The sequence below is a fragment of the Branchiostoma lanceolatum genome, chromosome 1 (assembly GCF_035083965.1).
Source record: "Branchiostoma lanceolatum isolate klBraLanc5 chromosome 1, klBraLanc5.hap2, whole genome shotgun sequence".
In the NCBI taxonomy this organism is placed as follows: Eukaryota; Metazoa; Chordata; class Leptocardii; order Amphioxiformes; family Branchiostomatidae; genus Branchiostoma; species Branchiostoma lanceolatum.
This window is the reverse complement of record NC_089722.1, coordinates 37,212,137-37,231,405: the sequence shown is the minus strand read 5'-3', so window position 1 is coordinate 37,231,405 and position 19,269 is coordinate 37,212,137. Positions and strand designations below refer to the sequence as shown.

Here is a 19,269-nt window from a genome sequence, read left to right as displayed (position 1 = left end):
CACATCGATGACGTCATAATAACGTCATATTACGTCATAACGTCACCAAAATTACAGGAATTATAAAACTTCACGCGAACATCACTCCCTGCAAATTTGGTGATGATAAAGCATACCGTTCGGAAGTTATGAAGGGGGGGTCGAAAGAGCCCCCTCCCGGTCCAAGAAGTCTCAAAAAAGCCCGGTCTAGATAGGGTTAATACCTTGAGGGATACCTTGGGGATTCTTCGGTGAAGTAGGCCAGTCATGTGTTGTCACCCACTAGCTTCTCACTCTGGAAGGTATCTCTTCTTTCCCCAATGCAAACCTAGCCTTGTTTAACAGTTCACTGATTCAGCTTCAACTACATCATCTGGCGGCGAGTTCCAACTGTTGACAACTCTGGTTTCAAAAGACTTCCTACCTACTGAAGTTTTTGCCAGTGGCACATTCAACTTGAAACAGTTGCCTCCTGCTTTGTCCTTATTCCCAGACTGGAAGAAAAGTTTAGGATGTATGTTTTCTTTCCCGGTTACAATCTTATAAGCCTGACCCATATCCTCTATCTTTTTCTAAACTTAAGTGACGGGAGCCTCAACTTTTCCAGCCTATTACTGTATGGGAGGGATTTTAGCGACGGTACCAGCCTAGAGGCTGTGCATTGCACTTTCTTCACTGCAGTCTGTTTTGAAGTGAGGTCCCCGTGCTTCATTTGCGTACTCAAGGTGCGGCCTGACCATGGTCTTGTATCGTAATGGGACTGTCTCATTGCCCAGCTTGAAGAATGTTCTCTTCACTAAACCTAGAACCTTGTTCGCTTTCTGTGCTGCTCCAGCAGAGGTGGCATGGAAGGAAAGTCCCTCATCCACTTGGACAACCAGATCTTTTTCCACTTCTGTGTGTTCTAGCACATGACCCCCCAAGCTGTAATTAGCTCTCTGGTCACTTCTCCCCAGGTGGAGTACTCTACATGTTCCTGCGTTGAAAGGGAGCTGCCACACTTCCGACCAGTTCTTTACGGCTTGGAGGTCTTGCTGTAGTGATTCTTGGTCTTCATCTGAGACAATGGGTCTGTCAATTTTGCTATTGTCCGCAACGATTTGCAGTTATACATACAGCATCCAGTAGATAATTGATAAAAACCACGAACATGACCGAGAATACTTCCTTGTGGTATCCGCTCTTGACATCCAGCTATGTAGACTGCATCCAATCTATCAATACTCTCTGTTTCCTGACTCGGAGAAAATCCTTCATCCAACTGAGTATATGTCGCCCACTTCATAAGCAAGTTTAACAAACCACTGGTTCCCACTCTCCATGCATTCAGTCCAGTCATTCATAACCATCAGTAGTTGTGTTGTGCATTATCTCTTTGGTACGAACCGTGCTGGGCGTCGGTGGGTAGGTTGTTAGTCATCAGGTGTTCTATTACGCCATCTCGAATGATGGATTTAAGGACTTTCACTACCACAGAAGTCAGACTGACTGGGCGGTAGTTTCCAGGGTCTTGTCTGCTGCCCTTTTTATGAATGGGGGTATATGTGCCACTTTCCAGTCACCAGGAAGTTGACCACCTTCTAGAGACTTCTTGAAAATGCCAGCTAGGGGATAAGCTAGAACATATACAAGTTCCTTTACAAGCAGCCTTCTAACTACCTCAGTAGAAGCCCCCCCCCCCCCATCAACTCTATAAACTTGTACGGACTTGGTTGTTTGGCATAATAAGAAGGTAAAAACGTTGAACCTTTTCAGAAACGGGAACTCTATAACAAAACGGTACTCATCTTCGATAAGACGCTTGTAAAATGCTTATTCAAGACTACTGCTTACATGGCCTACTGTAGGCCATACCTGCCTTGCTAGTTTCCACTCTTTGGTAGACCTTACTGCCATAAGCAAATCTTTTTATCACACATATCTGTTGTTAAAAGCTACCGTTTGCCAAACAAAAAGCTACTTTTGCCTATAATCATGATATTACAAGCTGCTACTAACCTGCAAAATACTGTGAGGTGGCTGTACTTTGATAATCTGTCAGGCTACCACCTCGTTTCGTTACTTAAAGTTGGTTTAACCTCACCCCATACAGACAGCGTTTACAGTAACTATGGGATAACGGTGTGCACCGTTAGTCGGTAGTAACTGTGTTGAGATGTCATCCTTTGCTCCGGAGATGACAGCGTTAGTCGATAAAGTCGGGCCAGGATAAACGGCGGACCGTATGGTGGCGGGCTAGTAGAGGCACGATGCATGACGGGAATGACCCCAGCTAGAGAAGTGACCTCAAGATGGCCGCTCTCGGATCGCAGCCCAGTCCTCGGCGCTTTGAGGAGCTAGCGTACTGGAACAAACGCCTGGATCTACCTTTCCAAACATATTCATTTCACTTAACCCCAACTGCAGGTAAGTTAGGTCTTACTCCAGGTTCCACTTAACCCGTTGATGACAATTACGCATGGAACTATCCTTCCAAACCAAGGAGGATATATATTTGTCCAAACATATCGTAATCTCTTAATTATTAAACGGTTAGAAAACAAAACAAAACATGTCACCAAGAGTTACATGTAGAGACAATTGACTCGTAACTGAACCAAGCGTAACCCAGCACCAAGAGACCACGTCTAGCGATATAATAGACGTTAAACAAGGACCACAACAACAAAAAACAATGAACGTTAAAAACATGTAACGTTTAAATACTAGTATTACTACAGCGTCCAGCTGCAGTTTTCTAATTGTCTAATTCAATCGTAGGTGGAAATAAAAGAAGGAGCCCTGGGTGACCAAGATTGTCCTGGAATTGGGAAGCAGTGAACAATTTCATGTTAACGTTACACTTACAGATAGCCAAGTCCTTTTAACTATAGTATAGTATCTTGGCATTCATTTATTTATCTATAGGTTCAGTATGCATCTACGTACATGCCAGGGTTACCCAACTAGCCGGAGACTATTACTATGGGTGAACCCATGTGTGCTCATATGACTGTTGGTTATTATATCCTGGCATTCATCCCTGTCTTAGCAAGCAATGAGGTTAATTCAGATTTTAATAATCTTGATCTTATAATTAGCCTCCTTCGTAGACTTCCTGGAATGTCAGCATATACATTTGATATATTTGGGGTGATGTAACATGATTTCTTTATGCCGGCTTAGGGTGTTTCACCGCCGAGTGACTTATGTTGCCTTAAAGTTAAAGTGGGCATTAGTATGGACCTTTGGCCCATGTAAGAAATCGTGTACCCCCCCCCCCCCCAAAAAAATACTAGAAGTATACGCTGCTGTTGCATGAGGACTTTTAGAGGCTACCCTGCCTTACCTAATCTCCCAGCAGATCTATCAGTGGCAAGGCAGTATCAACAGGGACAACCAGTATCCCATTAGCTGCAACCAGTTTCAAAAATGCAAATACAGTAGAAGCCACTTAATTGCGCAACGGATTAAAGCACACTACATTAAATTGCACCGAATCCCAAACCGGGTCCCATTCTCTCTATTGTTAGTGACTCCGCATATCTGCACGGCGCATTGTCACTTATGCCGGATAACTGCACCAATTTTTGTGTGCTTACAAGTTCATACAGCACACTGAGGTTTATAAACTATCATATAGCTAGATTTCGTTGACCAATCAGAAGGCTCCATCTGCAGGTCTGTAATCTTCATTTCTGTGGCTTTGTAAACTTCTTACGGACCCGCGGGTCTTTAAACTTCGTACGGACCTGCGGGTCTTTAAACTTTGTACGGACCCACGGGTCTTTAAACTTGGTACGAACCCGCCAAATGGAACACATGTTCCATTTGGCCGGGTTACCAGAGGTCACGTTGCAGGAACACACGAGCAAAACGTCCATTATTGCATGAGGAGGGGGTGAAATATGCTGTATTTGTTCGGTAGCAAACATCGGCCTTTCTAGTTACAGGTTTGGGTAGCAAAACCTTTGCTGGTTCGTCGGCATGTGTGGTGTCCGCCATCTTGATTTTGTGACGTGGCAGGTTAGCCATACCATTTCATTGGAAGGGGTCTTTTTTTTGGGCCGCTAGCGTTCTCTCTATTTCTAATTTAACAAATTGGCACACAACTATCACACAGTCAACTCAAATAAAAGAAAAAAATACCAATTCATATTTATAACTAGAAAGGCAACATTTGCACGAGCAAATACATCATGTATCGCCGATTTCCCTCCCCATGTAAAAAGCGACTGTTCTAATGCAAAAATGGAGCATTCCAAAATAACATTCAACTATTATAAAGTAAGAACATATCAACGTCATCCAGGCTAACGTTTGTTGTATGTCTGCAATGTTGGTATTTGAATAAAGAATTGAATTGAAGACCAGTCAGATCTCTCCAGTCTGAAACCCTATGCATGAATGGGCTCTTCCAGGCACCCATATTCATACTGGACCATTCAAAAAACAAACTGGACCTTTTTAATAATCAACCAAGCCCAAAATTGAATTTTTGAAAATGTCCCCCTCATACAAGAATGGACTCTTCCAGCGGTGTATGGACCAACACGTACCATGCAATTTCAGAACTAGAATCCTGCTGAAGATCTAGATTTCTTCTGCGGAAGAACTTCCGCAATCCGAGCGTCCAGACAATTTTTCATTACGCAACCAACAGTTCTTCGGAAGCAACTGAGGTTTTGCAAAAATTTCACGAATTTCTGGTAAACGTACTGCAGATTTCTGATGCATGTTTCGTGATCATGACCGGTACTGTAACACAGACACTTTCCACCATTAAGAAAATGTTACTAAAGAAAGGATCACAACCATTTTTTCCCCTTTTTTCATATATATAGTCTCTTGTATTGTATAAGGATGGCCCAATCCTGGATTATTGTTCATTGAAAGCCCCCCCGCCTCCAGACTCCAATGGTTCTAACCACTATGATTCAGAACTTACAGCCATACCATCTTGTCTTTACCCACTCTGCCCTACTGTGCAGAGACTATTTCATTGTTAGGAAAAAACAAAAGAAACTTCGAAACAATCAACTGCCAACATACAGGGCTCCTTGTTTTGCCCTCTTCATATATTCGTTGTAAGGGATTATATATTGCATTTGTCATTTTGCATGGTGGGCAGGTGTCCAGCAGCTCTGTGTATGAGGGAGCTTCAGGCATAAGCTTCAAGCGCCAAACGTCTGCATGTAAAAGAAATGACCCAACACACTTATCGAGAAGAGTGGGGGTGACCCGGTGTGATTGTCCAAAAACGATAGCTGTAGCAAAGCCACATTGCAATGCCACTAGCTGCTTGAAAAAGCATCATGCTTTACCCAATATGCATTATTAGTAGTGAGGAGATTTTATAAACATGCTGTGTTCTGTTATAGGACTATTCAAACACGTGACAGCATTTCGGAAAAAGTGGCTACCCCAGGGCTTAGCTAGTGGGGTGGGCGCCTACCCTTTCTAGGCTTTAAGGCTATGCATGGGGGTTTGGCCTCTTATGGAATTTACCTTGAGGAGAAACTGGGTCAAGCCTCGGGTAGGCTGGAGCAAGGAGGTTAGATATTTAACCTCCTTGGCTGGAAGGAAGGCAACTGCTGGGGGGATGGGGTAAGGAGATTACTAGTATAGTGCTTGATCTACTAAAGCTGTGTACCGGTACACTGTATGGATACAGTACCGGGTACAATCAATTAGGGTACAGGTCCAAAATACCTGAGCCCTGGTGGACCGGTACTGGACAGGTACTAATCAGGTCAAGCTTGACTCAGGGGATGGCCACTTTGACAGATGAAATTACTATGAAATTACTCTGGCAGTGCACTAAACTAAAGCCACATCTACATAATATACTCCAGCACATAAAACATTTGCAAGGCTGGAGTCAAGTTTTCATCTCTGTTTTCGTAAAAATAATACCTAGCACAGATAAATATTATGTTGTTACCAGTTCAAACATGCTTTTGTCCTTATTGAAAATCTACCATTTTCCGAACAAGTAGTTTAGGTACAGGCTCAGGTGTGGACCTGTACCTAATATAAACCCGTGTAAAATAGGTACATGTACACAGCTATAGCTTGGTCGCAGCAATATACAGAACTCCACCAATACTACTAAGTGGTAGAAAAGCCACCAATTTTGGATTCTTTATAAACAAAATTCTAAGTACACAATGGAATGGAATGGGAGGGGTACAAGGGAAAGTAAAGAAAGCTGGAAGTTTGATGGGCCAGGCAATGACTGAGGCTCTGTAGACTGTATGACACAAACTCATAACAGAATTGTCTCACACCTTGAATACAGATATACAGACTGTATTTAATTTAGTGTTTGTGAGTATGTGTGATACTGGTAGTGTGCATGTCTGTATGAGTATTGGTATATAATATGTTGTGTGCTTGTGTGCTTGTTGAATGTATACTGTGTGTGTGTGTGTGCATGTCACCACGCCCATCATAGGTCCATCAATATCATCAGTTTCTCCAGCCTACCCATAGATTGCCCCATCTTTTTCTAAAAGAAATTCCATTACAGGCCAAACCCCCATGAATAGCCTTGGGGCCATTTTTCGGGAACCCAACATGTGACATATAAGAGAGGGACATTGGGGCCACAGCAATTTAATTTGTTGGTTCTCAGATTTTTTGAAAATATGCTCAAGTCGAAAACATCTTCTTAGTGTTGAACTCAGTTGGTCTTTATTTCTTTAATAATCCTGCAAACTGTTCCCTGTTACCATAAAGCAACATGCCTCGTCCTAAGTCTGATCTGATGATGTTTCCTGTTATACCAGTCCTGGTATTTATTGGATTATTCCCATCCATACACAGTTCCCTTTAGTTTAAAAGTCAGTAGTATTGTCAGAAAGCTAAACAGGATCCATTCCCACAGTATAGTGACTATAGTCTATGATGCAATTGTCCTTGTGACCCACAAAGCACTGTGCACTGTTTCATCCTTGGACAAGAATCCCATCACTATCTATGGTGAAAGATATTCAGACTCATTATGATCAGATTTTGTGCTCCAAATTTCACCTAAATTACATGTAACACAACATGTATACTGTGATATTTCATATCATACAATTTTTCAACAGGATTTGAATGGTCCGAATACTAGTATCAAGCTCTGTGGGGGAAGGGGGCTTACCTCAGGATTAATCCTGATTCTGACCATTCATCCCTATACCAGGAATCCTGAATAGGAATCAATCTCTGACTCAGTGCCTGGGTAAACCCTGGTTCACATTACTCCTGGTATGAACAGAGTCTATGATCTGTTACTTATATGTACAGTATGTACTTTCCCTTCAGTGTAAATTAACTTTTACCTTTACAAGTATGCAGGGGCAGCTGGTTGTACTATAGCCAATAAGCCAGCTTGCCCTGTATTCATACATACAGTGGTACTCAACAGACAATATCTTATTCCATTTTATAGTACAATTGTGGGAAAGAGCAAATTTTCACACAGGAAAGAGCATATCTAGCTGCATGTATGTAAATTCAGTCTGTCCTGAAATGAAGGACTTGGTAGTTAAAATGACAATGATACACTTACTACTTTATCGGTCTATTTTACAAGCAGAAATAAATCCAAATACACTGAGTCACTCACCCTTCCTTTTAAATAACATAGTGATACATACACATTAGTATGCAGATAATTGAGGCCGTTTACCACAGTGGTACAAAACAAATCAATTTCTGTATTTGTGTGTGTTTGAAAATTGTGTGTGAGTGTGTGTGTGTGTGTGTGTTTGAATATATATTTATATATATACATGTGTGTGTGTTTGAATATATACATGTATGTGTGTGAATGAGTGCATGTTTGTGTGAATTTGTGTAATTGTGGGTGTTTGAGTGTAGCTGTGTGAGTGTGTGTGTGTGTATGTATGTGTATATGTGTGTGAAAATGAGCATGTGTGTGTTTATAATGTGTGTGTGTGTGTGTGTATATATATATATATATATATATGTTTGTGTGAATATGAGCACAAGTATTTTTGTGTGTGTGTTGACAAATCTAGATCAGAGTTCTTGATGAGTGAGCAGTCACAGGGACAAGCGTCAAAGGCTTAACTTGCCAAGACTATTCTCTGTAGTGCATTAGGTCTTTATAGTTGTCATAAGATTATAAGACATTAAACCTTCACCTTTTTTGTTCTTCTTTCTATAGGTGCTGAGGCTGCTGACAATATTCAACCCAGGCAGCCCATCAATGTCCAATATCATGTATATGTACACATGAGATGACAACAATGGATTACCTGATTCGACTGCATGGAGGAGTCATGTATCAACACCAACCAAGTCCTATCTTTTATCATGCATTGAGGCTTAAACAATACATTGAGTCTGTCTAACAGCTAGTAAAAGTTTACCCATGTAGAAATCCTTCCTGCAATTTAATTTCAATATGAAAACAAATGTGATGATGATAATGTTAAAGCGGATGACAAAATGTAAATTCGAGGCAAGATTGTGATGTGACTCTCTTTTGTGTATTGTTATTTTTGATTTGTATGTTGATGATGTACGAGCCCCCTTTCTTCGTGGAATCGATGACAACATCAGGTTGACAAACTGATTAAAAAAACATTTAAAAAATTCCCTGTGCACTGTACATGTGTATGTAGTTATTGCAATGGCAATGACTCTGATCCAGATGCTTTGAAAATTCATAGGTCTTTACTAGATTGAAGATGTATCATTAATGCACAGTTGTGGGCACCCAGTTTGCGTGTCTCTTATAAGTAACAGTCAATATGCATTACAGGACTACAGTAACCTGTCAGTAAGTGCAATTGTTCAAGTATTTGACAGCTTTCTTTGTACCCATGCATGTATTTTTTATATGTAATAACACAATACATAACCAATTTCAATTGCATTGTTGTTTAAGCTACTAGTAATCCCTTAGACTGTTATCATAACAGAAGTCAATGAGAGTGAGGGTGACCCCGAAAAGGCACGTGGAAAAAGCATGTCAGTGGCACCACAGTTATGACTGATTCAACAAGGAAGCCAAAAGTCTCTGTTATATATATATATGTGTGTGTATGTATATATGTTCTATAAATACAGCTGTCATCATGGTTGAGCCTATTAAGAACATCATTGGTCTGACTCTGACTGAAGAGAATATATCAAAAGATGGAATCAACACATAGAATGGTTAGAAATAGTACCATATATGTCTGTGTTGGTTTCAACTTTGATTTGATCCTTTTTCATGCCTAGTCCTTTGAGTGACACATGTTTAGAAATAAGTTGCTAAAACTGTATAAAGCATATAGTGTATCTGTATATTCGGCTCAATATTTTGTATTCTGTTGGTAAGTGTAATACTGAATAGTCCGATAATACTGTAAGTTTGCTTCTCCCATAGGAGTATTCTTGTTTCTTTCACTGAAACTTTATGTTCACTGTTTTCACGGTTATCTCTGTACCATGAACTTATCATTAAAAAAAACTGTTGTAATTATTTATGAGTCCTTCACACATCCTTTCTGTAGATCACTTGCTGCCACCGTGAAGTTTGGGTTCAATGAAAATGTCAATTTTCCTTACACTGTCAAATTGTGCTACTGTGAAGATAAAGTGAATTACAGGAGTACCAGTAACACTTATGTTTTAGAACAGCTATTAAAACTGTACTAGCCCTATTCACTCTATTGCTTCCAATAGCTTTTGTGTGCATTGTACATAGCTATATTTCATTTCGAAAACGTCGCATAGCTTCTTGAGTTATGCTGCGAAACCACATACGTACAAACATACATACATAAAAATTCTAGAATAAATGGCCTCTTGGCGAAGGTAACAATAAATTTTTTGGTATTCAGAAAAGCTATCTGACACCTGTCGAGTGTCATGTGATAGGCACGGTGTTTTGAAAACCTGTGGAGTCATGGTCAAGTGCGTTTTCCGTCATAAATCAGGAAGAAATGGATACTTTTCAATCAAAATTTCATAAAAGTAGGGTAATATGCTCATCTAGAGTGAGTTCAGTGTAATTACTGCTGTCTTTCTGAGTGTTTTCACCCAATGTTTCAGCTTGCGTTTAAAAGTTGTGCCAGGAAGTATGATTTATCATCGGAAAGTCAACTGTTAGTAACTCCATTACCAATTGTACTCATCGCTTGGGAATTCATACAATGACTGCCATGAATATGTCAGCTAGATTCCTTGCATTCCAAGAGTTCCCAGTCTCGGGCAAAGCGAGGCCGCTATCTGTCACACTGACTTATCTAGCTCGATTTTCGGAACTGCGTTTTCCTTCATAAAAGAAGAAGGAAGTGATATTTGTAGATGAAACTTTTACAAAAGTAGGTCAATATGCTCATCTGTCTGTGCTTTTAGCAGTTTTGCTATTCCACGTTTCTGCTTGAGGATATAGATTATCAAAATATCGTTATTTTGCAGCACGGTCAAACGGAAAAGTCCGACATCATAAAAATGATGCAACTTAGTGATTTACATCGTGAAATTGACACAATTTTTCATATAAATCTGCTGAAAACGTTTCGGTGGTATCAACCATTCTTTTCTGAGTGTTTGCACTCAATACTTTAGGAGAAATGTAAACTTTTATCGTAGGGAAAGTGTTGCCAGAAAGCAATAATTCAATGAACGAAAATCAACTGTTAATCACTCAATAACCAGTAGCGGTAAACGCATGGGAATTCATACAACGACTCAGTAAGCTTCCATGAACATTTCGGCCAAATTTGAGAGAAATCCGTTGTTTTCTAGGGGAGATTTGAAAAGCCAAGACGCCCAGTCTTGCGAAAACCGAAGCCGCCTTACAACGGCTGTCTTTCGCATAGACAATTCTGTGTAGATTTGAGCCGCACCTAACGGAACTCCACTTTGCTTTGTAAAACGAGAAGGAAGTGCTAATTTTCGATGAAACTTTCACAGCAGTAAGCTAATATGTTGATCTATCATCGATTTTAATACTTTTGCCCTCCCGTCATTCTTCTTGAGAATATACGCAATTTATCTGTCTTCATTTTTAACCTACAGTCGTGTACAGCACAACGCATTGTATTAATTGCGTTCATTGCCGAGTTTAAACCTTTTTTTCATCAATGATGATGTAGAAAATTAGTAAAAAATCGTTATTTGATTTTTCGATCTTCCTAAATCCTTTTTGATACGTTTGAAAAAGTATACTGTAATTCACTTTAAGTTCACGGTAGCAAACTTTCACGGTGTAAGAAAAATGGACATTTTCACTGAACTTTAACTTCACGGTGGCGGCAAGTGACTTGCAGAAAGGATGTGTGAAGGAATCATAAATAGGTTTTTCACTGTGATGATAAGTTCACGGTCCAGCGGTGACAGTGAAAACAGTGAACTTAAAGTTACAGTGAAAGAAACAAGAACTACAGTATTTCCAAAAAACAGTTTATGGTATCCTAGCGACTTTTGACTGAAGCGCATGAATCAACTGAATTGGCGCTGTTAGCATGTGTTATTGCCGTCTATATTTCCAAACGACTTTTGACTGAAGCGCATGAATCAACTGAATTGGCGCTGTTAGCATGTGTTATTGCCGTCTATATTTCCGCTAACGTCATCGAATTTTAAAAAAAATCTAATTTTTCATTCAGGGTGGTCCCCCTAGAATATGTTACATCAAAATGAATATTTCTGTGACCGGCATGTTTGGACAGACTCAATGACACCCTTGTTGGCTGAATCTGTTACCGTCATCGAAATTCCAAAAATTCTAATTTTTCGTTCAGGGGGGTCCCCCTAAAATTAATTGCATCAAAATGAATATTTCTGTGACCGGCATGTCTGGACAGACTCAATGACACCCTTGTTGGCTGAATCTGTTACCGTCATCGAAATTTTACAAAAAATCAAATTTTCCATTCAGGGGGGTCCCCCTAGAATTTATTACATCAAAATGAATATTTCTGTGACCGGCATGTCTGGACAGACTCAATGACACCCTTGTTGGCTGAATCCGTTACCGTCATCGAAATTCCAAAAATTCTAATTTTCCATTCAGGGGGGGTCCCCCTAGAATTTATTACATCAAAATGAATATTCCTGTGACCGGCATGTCTGGACAGACTCAATGACACCCTTGTTGGCTAAATCCGTTACCGTCATCGAAATTCCAAAAATTCAAATTTTTCGTTCAGGGGGGTCCCCCTAGAATTTATTACATCAAAATGAATATTTCTGTGACCGGCATGTCTGGACAGACTCAATGACACCCTTGTTGGCTAAATCCGTTACCGTCATCGAAATTCCAAAAATTCAAATTTTTCGTTCAGGGGGGTCCCCCTAGAATTCATTACATCAAAATGAATATTTCTGTGACCGGCATGTCTGGACAGACTCAATGACACCCTTGTTGGTTAAATCCGTTACCGTCATCGAAATTAAAAAAAATCTAATTTTTCGTTCAGGGGTGCCCCGCTTGAGTTTCTTTGGTCAAAATGTACGTTTCTGTGACCGGCATGTCTGCACAGACTCAATTGCACTATTGTTGGGCAACGTTGTCGACAAAAGACTTTTGAAACAATAGCGTGAATAGAGGTAGTTTTAATAAATGCTCTAAAAACAACTGTTACTCCTATTAGAGAAGCATACTTACAGTATCACACTTAGTACTGATGGTATAGCAGGATGCAAAATATTGAGCTGATACAGAGTACATTCACTATATGCTTTATACAGTTTTAGAGACTTAGTCCTAGACATGTGCCACTCAGAGGACTAGGCATGAATGGGACCAAATCAAACCAACAGACTTTTGGTATTTTACAGTTCATTATGACACTCTATTTCTAACCATTGCACATGTCGATTCCATCTTCTCAATATTCTCTTCAGCCAGACCAATAATGTTGTTACTAATTAATGCTGGTGCCTTGACTATTCTAGACAGATGACAGTGATGCATAAAGAGCTCCATCTCCCATTTCACCTTTTCAGACATCAATCCCTGGAGAAAAAAAAAGAGAAATGTTCTGAGTTATGTACTTCTAATAACACACTTAAGTTAACACCCAGTCACCCGTGCAAATGTCAAGAATATTAATCCTGTTCCCAGGTCTACAAACTATGCAACAATACCTTACCTGCTGTCCAGACCAAAGAGCCATACAAATATCATCTGTGCAGTACCTAACCTGAGGAGTGTGACCAGAGAGATAGCAGTTTTATATGTCTACGAACTGTCAGCTGACCTGCATTAACTACTAGGATGTCTACCTCTTGCTCTTGTTACCAACTTCTTGCAGTGGTCTTTCTGGAATGTGACTGTCCCTCTTTTTTCATTGCAGTACAAAAATTTGTTTTGTCTTTCCATGTTAGAATAAAATGTGTATTTTTTTTCTGCAAAACCAAGGAAAAGCAACCAATTGTGGAAATTTTGGCTATATACAACTGAACTTACTACATCTGTCTGACACCTGTGGCTGACTGTCCCAGTTTTCTAGGACAAATGCCCCCAGGGGGCCTGGATGACTCACTGTCTGCTATTACAATTCATGACTAACATTCATGCAGACTAACATTAGGTGCACAGCTTCAATTTTGGTAGCACAAAAGTGCACATGACCCAGTATTTCCAGCACTGGCTGGTGTCCAGACCAAAGAGTCATGTATGCATACAAGTGTTACACATACAGTACCTTACCCGGTGTCCAGACCAAAGAGTCATGCAAATATTACATGTACTAATCAGCCATGCAAATATTTCCTCACAGTGTTAGGTGACTCAGATCCCACCAATAACTTGGAAGTTTGAGAACAGCACTCCAATGATCTTCTGTGGTACCCTCATATTAACTACATTACTAGTAATAGTTATGTAGATAGTCAGGTCCTGTGAGTCATCTGACGGGTTGGCGGAAAGACCTGTCCGGTCTGGACAGCAGAAAAACCTGTCCGGTCCCATTAGACAGGTTGAGCTTCCTGGAAGAAGGCGATAGAATTGCAAGCAGTCCGTCGTGTTGCATGCCGTATATCCTAACATGAAGTGCACTGATTGGATGATTGGGGGTCTGCATGCAAATCTCATTGTTTACACTGGATTCTGAAAGATTAGTGAGAGTGTAGTCTTTTCAACATTATTGGTGACACAGCTACATATTAAACTAACTCATTGCAAAGCATACATCTTGAAATGACTTATTAGCTTAAAAATAATTCTTCGCTTGCGTGTGCGTTTAATTCGAACACTTTTGAAAGAGTCATATCGAACAGAGGGGTCCTGTGGCACAAATACAAGCCCATAGGCAGGAGGATCAGAGTTTGGGTGCCGGGCGTGCCTCACATGGCCCCGCTAGTTTCATTGTGTGAAATAGGTGGTCACATAATAACAGCAGATTTAACGAATCATGGTTGCTCTCTTTCAAAGACGTTAGCTGTGAATGATATCTAGTAACACTTAAAGGATAAGTCAACAGACGGCGAGGCGAGTCTAGTTACATGTAGAGACAAATTGTGAACCTAAAAAATTATATCATGTGCCCATAGTCATATTACTTTTTGTTTTAGCTTTATCATGATAAGCTAGCAAATTCTTAGAACTGCTGAAAACTGTTAAGCCTCTAAAGCAGGATCATTTGTTGGTCATGATGTCTAGTTGTCAATTACATTGTACCCCAAGAAGGACAAGTTTCCTCTGAATCTCTTTTGTGAGATAAAAGTTACCTTGGAATAAAATGTTTTGTTACATCTTTGTTTCCTTTCTGCACATTTAATAGTGTGCACTGAAAATAGCTATTTCATTCTGACATACAATTTGAACATAATTTGTAGGTCTCACTATCTAAAATAAAATGTACTGCTGCACTACTTTAATCTGGTACAGACCCACTGGACCTGGACCGGAAGTTTCTGTAGCGGTACCCACCCCTAGTGTGAAACATGCATTGTTGATACGTGCTGCGTGCTGCCCCACGCAGGCTTGTATAATAACGCGTGCCAGCGGGAAGAAGTTGTTTTTTTGCTAAGATTAAAACACCACTGATAACACAAATCAGTCTCCCTCTTAGTATTTTGCATGATGATAACCCACAAAACCTCGTCTGTCATTGGCTAATTGTGGTGACACTCGGTGACCTGCTAGCAGCCATATGATCAGACCTCGCCAGCAATTTACTGCCTGCCTAAGCTGTGTCGCCAAGGAAGTTGAAAAGACAACACTGTCGCTAATCTTTCTGAATGCTGCATGAATAATGAGATTTGCATGCAGAACCCCATTTATCCAATCAGTGCACTTAATGTTAGGATATACGGCAATACATCAGATGGTCAGGGGGCCCCATCTGTCTAACCGGACCAGACAGATTTCTCCGCTGTCCGGATTGGACAGGTCTTTCTGCCAACCTGTCATCAGACACAAATTCAGCCGTCTCCCAAGACTAAAAGTCACTTACCATAATGCGCTGGTTCATCTGCACTAAATATAGTCTAGTATAAACTGGGGTGTAAATGTCTCTAGGATGAGTATGGAGGAGGAGGAATTATCACAGGGAGCAGTCTACAGGTGGATTGTTGGAGTGATCCCTTTAATACCAAGCCTGGATTAATATTCACCTTTTTCACACTTCCCAAGATGCACCTCCAGGGTGCCGCAGAATCGATTTTACAACAATTCTTCTAAGCGTGAAAGTAAGGAATAGACTCTGCACGCTTCAAATTGGTAAGCACGGTTTATTCATGAATTCTAATCGCCTAGAAATCAATGCAATGCTCATTATTAATAAAAGTCTTTGGAAGGAAAACATTGCCGGATTTGAAATGAAACAGTTCAACTTATCAAGATAAAATCTCCTTGCTTGTATAGACAATCACCGTTAAAAACCTTAAAACATTGTTCTCCCCCAGTATATAAAGTATTGTAATTATGGCATATTTGATGAGAATTAACACAAAAGATAATGTACCTTCCTGTGTTCTACCGCCCTCCTACTTGGGTTTTCTGTTGGTTTTTCGCACGCTAAGAAGAATTGTTGTAAAATCGATTTTGCGGCACCCTGGCATTGAATATTGGAAAGTGTGAAAAATGTGAATTGTTGTGAATAGGGCCCTAAAAGTGGAGGGAGGTAGCCTGCCAAGGTAGCCCACCATTCCTAGCATAGTCATCTTTTCTGGATGGGAGCAAGGAAAACTAACACAGAACATTACAAACAGGCAAACTTCAGTTAACTATTGTCTCCTACAGTATGTAACCTAGTTATCCGTAGCTTTACTTGCTTTTCTTTCGAAGTGCGAAGCAATCGCTGCTTATGTGATCCTATTGTTGCAGTTATAACATACCTGGTACCCGGGAGTCTCTTTGGTTCCGGCTCGGCAGGGTGCTGGGGCGGTCCATATCCTCTGGGTCCCTGCCCTTGGTTCCACGAGTGTCGTGGCTTGCGGGGATAGCCTAGGGAGGGAGGTGGCTGGGGGCCATAGGCGGCATGTGGTTTGGGCGCCCATGCGCTTCACTTAGGAAAAGCCCGGTTCTCGAGGGTTGCCTCCACTTTTTTCGCTTCTCTTCGGGCCTCATCATCATTTGGCGGATCTGCTCTCCAACTTCTTGTTCCGACGCGAATTGGAGACAGAAATACGCCACAGATGAAAAGGTAGTACCACTTGCTTCTTGGTCCGAACACGGTGCTCCGTCTTGACCAGCTTTCTCAGTGTTTTGTGTAGTTTTGCGGGATATCTGTGAATCAGCGTGTGCCAGGCATATTTCTTTACCCTGTCTATCTCCCGCTGGAGTGTCTCGTCCTGCAATTGGCTACGTTCAGAAAAAAAAAAAAACCCTCTAATAAACTTTCTAGCTAGAGGACTTAACGGCTGGTTGTTGGGAAAAACTGTGAATGTTTTAGTCTACACCTGGGGAAAATGGCTCATCAAGCACAGGGATGGAGTGCGGACTTTGTTTCGTGCTGTGAAAAGTCGTTAACAGTTTGTCAAAACTTGCTATTCTGTCCTGCATGTCAGTTATCAGATCGGGGTACGGCTAAGGGAAGGGATGGGCAACTGGTTGGAAATATTTTTACTTCTTATACTTAAAAAAAATCGTGGAAAACTTTGGCACCTTTATTTTTAACACTTTTGGAACATTTTGCTTACATTTGGAATTTGCAGCACGCAGCACTAGCACCAAATCTTTCCAAAAAAACCGTTTTCGTAAATTGGTATCAAGCTTTTAAAAGTTATTACCATTTCTTAAATTAAAATATGCATATGGAAATATATGTCATATATAAAATTGAAATTAACGGCTTTTTAAAAGTCTTTTCTTAAACAAGAATACTTACATCAGAATCTTAGACGTCACCCTGCTGCTAGTTCCTGAATCCCAATGTGATGCCATCCACGCTGATGATTTGAGTTTGTTTAAGGCATTTGGGCAATGTGAAGCTCGAAGATGTCGTCCAGTCGATTTTGAGCAGTCTTACGAAAGCGTCGTGTGCGTAGAGGAAGGTGTTGTAGCCAGTTTTGTTTTGGACAAATTTGTAGGCACTGACATGTTTGTTGAAGGCTCTGAGGGGTGTCTTGCTATAATGTTGTGTATGTACGTGGTTAACATGATGTAAGAAAACACATGATATGTTTGATGGAAAACTTGAAAAGGACGTTTTCCTGACCATAGTCTACAATTATAGCTGCCCGTGGTTGACCTGAAGTAAACGAACTTCTCACGTGTTTCCTGTTTTTGGTTCGATGTAGTTTGGCACAGCGCCTGTAGAATTGTTTGGTGAAACCGTGGAGTGTGAACCAGCCTTCCTTCGCAGGATCTCTTTTGTCTAGTTTGATAACCATGCTTGCAGGTGGTATCCCAGATGGAGGTCACAAGGTGCTATGGAAATTGGATCAGGCCAGACCTTTGTCGAACAGCTTTATCGTGAGGTCTGAACTAGTCGGATAGGGGATGGGGCGGAACGACACTCCATCCTGATGCTTGGAGCTTTATGCAGTGTACTGCTCCTCTGGCAATTGTACGTCTTGCTTTTGGCAATAGTCTCTGCAGTGGTGGATGCGGTGGCAGATATAAATTTACCTCGTATAGCCTCGGCAAACTAATCTACTTTTTGGCCCTTCGAGAAGTACATAGCCAAACCCCTTCGACGCACACTGCTGCAATTCTTGGGTTTGTCTACAGAAAGTCTGGAGATCTAGAAGGCGCCCCTTCCTCCTCTTCATCTGAACACGTTGAGAGCCACGTAGAAGTCTTTTCCCGTCCGCTAACTTCTGTTTTTGTTCGTGTGCTAAGAATTTAGATTTTTAAGCCACTTACTAATCAGTTGTATTACGTGGTAATTTTCATTCTCTATTTCTATGGACTTAAGTTTCTACACATCGTCCATACAATCATACAATTTTACTACTTGTACCTCCCCATCCAATTCAAAGCAAACCAAATGCATCAGAAAATATAGGAGATTTGGAACATGCCTAACTACAGGAAGTATCTACACTTAAACACTTGGTTCAGCCTCGTAAAACGCTAAGCAATAGGTGAGGTCGTTCGTGATCCGGCGGGGCATTTACAATCCAATGTCATCAGTATAGGCTGTCCTCGTCTCTACTGGCAACAGGATCGGTAGCTCAGTGATGAGGATGTGCACATACTTGAAACATGTCTTATCTTCTTTGGGCTTTGATTAAAGTCATACTGTAAATATTATCATTTGTTAACGCGAACTAATAGACACAAATAGTACCTGTAAGTTGTTGACAAAGACAATAGGTGACTAACGGGCTATTCCGTACACTTGTTTGTGTATGGGTAGAGGCTGAGGGAACAAAACAATATACAATCAAAATGAGGGTATTGGAATAACAGCATACCATGTATTGACTCTGATATTGCACGGAAAGAAACAAAGTTCAACAAATAAACAAACAAACAAACAAACAAACAAAACAAATTCATTTCATTACCTTGTAACGTCCACTTTCCTCCCCCTCTTTATCGTTTGCATACATGTATAAGCATGCTGCGCTTGTAGGGCCACCGAAGGAATGCATCCTTTGGCTACAGGCAGGGAATGTTGTCTGTGTCGCAAGGTGTGTCGTAGAGGTGTTTGTGAGTGTGCGGTACGTCTTGTGCTCGTCTACTGTCCGGATCTCCTCTTTCTTACGAATTTCTTTGAAGGTTAATACACCCTGCTCCAATTAATGTACTAGTACTCAAGTAAATCACTGGCAAAATCAAATACGTATCCTTCCTCTGTTCTACGTTAATGTCCTCTGTCGTTCCTGTTGAACGGTTATTAGCTCTACCAAAGACTTTTTTGACGCTTCGTCGCTGTGCTGCCTGGAGACGATGTC

The 19,269-nt window shown here is 40.8% G+C and overlaps 1 long non-coding RNA gene across 1 annotated transcript; it reads left to right on the top strand.

The window, feature by feature from the left end:
* Positions 1-2,068: 2,068 nt before the first annotated feature.
* LOC136421648 (uncharacterized) lies at positions 2,069-9,633 on the top strand. Its single transcript, XR_010753482.1, has 2 exons — positions 2,069-2,385; positions 8,141-9,633. It is a non-coding gene; the product is annotated as an uncharacterized lncRNA (long non-coding RNA).
* Positions 9,634-19,269: the final 9,636 nt, after the last annotated feature.